At 48.5% G+C, this 4836-nt stretch overlaps 1 pseudogene across 1 annotated transcript; it reads left to right on the forward strand.

Annotated features, from left to right (window-relative positions):
• Window positions 1-1172: 1172 nt before the first annotated feature.
• On the forward strand, window positions 1173-2423 carry LOC308489808 (tubulin beta-5 chain-like; annotated as a pseudogene). The gene has a single exon. The product of its transcript is annotated as a tubulin beta-5 chain-like (transcript).
• The last annotated feature ends 2413 nt before the right edge of the window (window positions 2424-4836 follow it).

Here is a 4836-nt window from a genome sequence, read left to right on the forward strand (position 1 = left end):
AATCTTTAGTTGCAGGGGGCGCTGCCCACCATCCCTTGTGGGACTCGAGGAATTGAACTGGCAACATTGTGGTTGAGAGCCCACTGGCCCATGTGGGAATCCAACCCGCAGCCTTAGGAGTTAGGAGCATGGAGCTCTAACTGCCTGAGCCACCGGGCCGGCCAAGATAAAATTTTTTAATAGAATAAAATAAAAATTACCAAACCATTCTCATTCTGTCCCTGAACTTCCACCCATTAGGACCCTCATCTCATCCTCTGGAATAAGATACGGGGTAAGATCACAGTTGAAGGTTGGATTGGGGGTCAGGAAAGCAGTTAGGAAAGGTCCTTTCCTAGGGGGTCAAGTAATTTTGGAAGAAACATTACAAATTTAAAGAGGCATGTATGTGCTTCTCAAACTTGCCCATTTCAAAAAGAGCCTCAAATCATTCTACTGTTTTTTCCCTCTTCTTCCGCCTCCTATGGCCCCAGTTCAAGCCTCTGTTTCACAGTCTAGTTGTGTAGGACACAGCTCCCTGGCCCATGCTGGTGTTATGAGCCTTGTGCTCCCCCTGGCTGAGGCAGTTGGTACGCCACTCACAGCAGCTCTCCTCGGCTGCCGGAGCTCATGATGGCTGCCAGCCGCTCACACTGGCCGCTGGCCACTCCTGGCAGCACACGGTAGCCCAGGGCAGCACACAGCAGCCCTCCAGCTGCTCACGGCAGCCCAGCTCCAGGGAGAGCTGTTGTTCATAATCTTAGCTGTAGAGGGTGCAGCTCACTGGCCCATGTGGGAATGGAAGACTACCTGAGCGTCAGGAGCAGGGTGCTCCAACCTCTTGAGCCACCCGCCGGGCCCTCAAATCATTCTAAGCAAAGCGATGCGCATTCTGGAAGAGTTGACTTGTATCTTTAGTTGTCAGGGTCCCAAATTTTTTATATTCTCTGTTTATCTCAAAGTACAGTGGTCACACATTGTAAATTGTAATTCACAAATAGATTTACATGCTTTTTAAAAAGACCAAAGAACCTTCCTGCAGTCGCGTTCAGACCTAGCTGCTCCAATCTCCAGGGCACGTCCCATCCTTCCAGCCTGCAACCAGCAACAGAGCAAAAAAAATTTACATATTTCCTTGCCCTGTACACACCTTGAGGTGAGCAAAAAAAAAAAAAGAAATTTAAATTTGAACCATGAGGGAAATCGTGCACATCCAGGCCGGCCAGTGTGGCAACCAGATAGGTGCTGAGTTCTGGGAGGTGATCAGTGATGAACGTGGCATCGACCCCACTGGCACTTACCACGGCGACAGTGAGCTGCAGCTGGATCGCATCTCCCTGTATTACAATGAAGCAACAAGTGGAAAATATGTTCCTCATGCGATCTTGGTGGACCTAGAACCCGGGATCATTGACTCTGTTCACTAAGGTCCTTTTAGCCAGATCTTCAGACCAGACAACCTTGTTTTTGGTCAATCTGGGGCAGGCAACAACTGGGTCAAAGGCCACTATACAGAGGGGGCCGAGCTGGCTGACTCCGTCCTGGACGTGGTGCGGAAGGAGGCTGAGAGCTGTGACTGCCTGCAGGGCTCTCAGCTGACCCATTCACTGGGTGGGGCCACAGGCTCTGGAACGGGCACGCTGCTCAGCAGCAAGATCCAGGACGAGTATCCCGACCACATCACGAACACCTTCAGTGTGGTGCCCTCACCCAAGGTGTCCGACACAGTGGTCGAGCCCTACAACGCCACCCTGTCCGTCCATCAGTTGGTAGAGAATACTGATGACACCTACTGCATTGATAACGAGGCCCTTTACGACATCTGCTTCCTCACGCTCAAGCTGACTACATCAACCTATGGGGACCTGAACCACCTCGTCTCAGCCACCATGAGCGGTGTGACCACCTGCCTCCGCTTCCCTGGCCAGCTCAATGCTGACTTCCGCACGCTTGCAATCAGCACTGTGTCCGAACTCACCCAGCAGGTATTTGATGCCAAGAACATGATGGCTGCCTGTGCCCCCCGCCATGGCTGGTACCTCACCATGGTTGCTATCTTCCGTGGGCGGATGTCCATGAAGGAGGTGGACGAGCAGATGCTCAACGTGCAGAACGAGAACAGCAGCTACTTCGTGGAGTGGATCCCCAACAATGTGAAGATGGCCGTGTGCAACATCCCACCCCATGGCCTGAAGATGGCGGTCACCTTCATTGGCAACAGCACGGCCTTCCAGGAGCTGTTCAAGCACATCTCGGAGCAGTTCATGGCCATGTTCCGGCGCAAGGCCTTCCTGCGCTGGTACACAGGCGAGGGCATGGATGAGATGGAGTTCACCAAGGTGGAGAGCAACATGAACGATCTGGTGTCTGAGTACCAGCAGTACCAGGACACCACCGCAGAAGAGAAGGAGGATTTTGGTGAGGAGGCGGAAGAGGAGGCCTAAGGCCAAGCCCTGTCCGTCACTCAGGCATCTCAGTTCCTTCATTCATATTTCTTCCTTAGCTTCCCCTTTACTCTCCCTCAGACTTTGCGTTTTCTGCCTCTTTTTTCTTTGGGGTGGGGTGGTTCTAGAACAGTGCCTGGCACATAAATGGGCGCTCAATAAATATTCTCTCTTTCCACTCTGGGAAATCTAGATTCTTCTCATTCTGAGTAATCTTGCATTTCCTTCTGGTGTCCATTCCTCCCATCTATCTAGTTAATATTTCCCTCTCTGTTTTCAAGACAATTCTCCAAGAAGCTGGGTCTCATCCAGATCCTGTTTAGAACCGTGTGCTGAAAACCCAGGTGGATGACAACCGTCCTAAGCCCATGTGGTAGCCAAGGGGAAAGGAAACCACCCTAACTAGCAGGGAGAAGTCCCTACAGCAAGGGGTAGGGCTTCCCATTCTAGAGTAGTTTGGGAGTGGGATCCAGGCTATTAAAGTCCTAGTTTCCAGGTATTTCCCTGCTCCTCTCTCAGCTTTGGGGGAGGCGTTAACAGTATTGTGTCCATTTTCGATCTCCCTCCAAGCTCCATCCTGAGCTGTTCCCTTTGTAGGGGTCTGCCCCACTCTGTCAAGTGGGATCCTTGTCTCTTCCATTTAACCTCCCTCTCACATTGGATCCCTTCCTTTCTCTGGTTGGAAAAGGGGGTTAAGGGCAAAAACCTCCAGACAGGCCCTCTACATTCCCACCTTTTCTTACCCCCAAAAAATACCAGTCTTGCTGTATGTGTGTGGAAAGGTATGTACTGCCACCTAAATGTTTGAATCATTACCCAGAAGGGACGGACAGGACACCATCTTCTGGCAACATCTCATCTTTTGCTGTTGCCATTCCCCCCCACCCCTGCCTTTGTCCTACCCTTCAAATTTCTATTTTGTTTTGGATTTGCTTTTTTTCATATTGAAAAAAAAATGACATTGCCCCAAGAGCCAAAAATAAATGGGAATTGAAAAAAAGAAACCAGAAACAACAAAAAAGAAAAAAGTAAAACAAAGAAAAAAACACAGATCCACTTACATGCAGCTTTTTAAAATAAATACTGTAAATATATTTTATCTTCCTTATAATTAATTTTCTTAATAACATTTTCTTTTCTTTAGCTTACTTTATTGTAAGAATACATTATATAATACACATAACATACAAAATATATGTTAATCAACTGTTCATGTTATCAGTTGGGCTTCCAGTCAAAAGTAGGCTATTAGTAGTTAAGTTTTTGGGGAATCAAGTTATATGTGGATTTTCAACTGGGCCAGGGGGGAGGGGGTTAGTGCTTCTAACCCCATATTGTTCAAGGGTCAAGTGTATATTTAAATTAAAAAAGAATTCATAATGTTTTTTTTAATTTTTATTTTATTGGGGAAGGGGAACAGGACTTTATTGGGGAACAGTGTGTACTTCCAGGGCTTTTTTTCCAAGTCAAGTTGTTGTCCTTTCAGTCTTAGTTGTGGAGGGCGCAGCTCAGCTCCAGGTCCAGTTGTAACCGCGGGAGCCACCAGGCTGGCCCATAATCTGGTTTCTTGATTAATGCCTTTGTCCCCTTCACCACAGCTCAGTCTTCATTTTTCTTCATGCTTCACATCTCTACTTGTTCATTACCTCCTCTGAGAGATCTTCCCCAACCCCACAGTACAAAATACTCCCCCCGGAGTTTATGTAAGAGACTAAATTCAGAAAGATGGAGAATGTCAGCACGGAAAGGGAAAGAGAGTCAGGAAGAGAACGAGTTGGGGTCAGGCAAAGGGCGGCGGGAGGAGAGACAGGAGAGAGGAAAGTGTGAAGAGAGAGTTGTGGGGGGAAGAATATTTAGGTTATCCAATGCTACGTAGTAGGTGATCCCAAAACTTGGTGGCATAAATCAACAGCAATCATTTGTTTTGCTTACAGATCAGCACTTTGAGCAGGGCTTGGCAAGAATGCCTTGTCTCTCCTCCATCTGGGGTGACTTGACCCTCTGCCAAAGGATCCACTTCTAAGATGACTCATTCACATAGCCAGCAAGTTGGTGCTGGCTGTTGGCTGCAGCTGTGACCTGGCTGAGAGTCAGGAGCTTTGGTGCCTTTCCATGTGGACCTCTCCTTGGGCTGTTTTGGCTTCTGCTAGCATGGAGGCTGGGGTTAAGAGCAAGTGTCCCAAGAGATAGAAAGTGGAAGCTGTCCGTGAGGTCAGGACTTTGACTATTTTATTCACCACTTTCTTTCACAACATCCCCAATGCCAGGTTTGCAGCAGGCACTCCATAAACACGCGTTGAATGAATAGCCTCATAAACAACCACTTGGGTATCCTCGTGGGGGCCATAGGCCGCGCCATTTTTTAGTCAGGATTGGCTGGAGTCTCGGTCACGTGACTAGCAGTCACTGGCCC

This window comes from Rhinolophus hipposideros (assembly GCF_964194185.1).
Source record: "Rhinolophus hipposideros genome assembly, chromosome: 21".
Lineage (NCBI taxonomy): Eukaryota > Metazoa > Chordata > Mammalia > Chiroptera > Rhinolophidae > Rhinolophus > Rhinolophus hipposideros.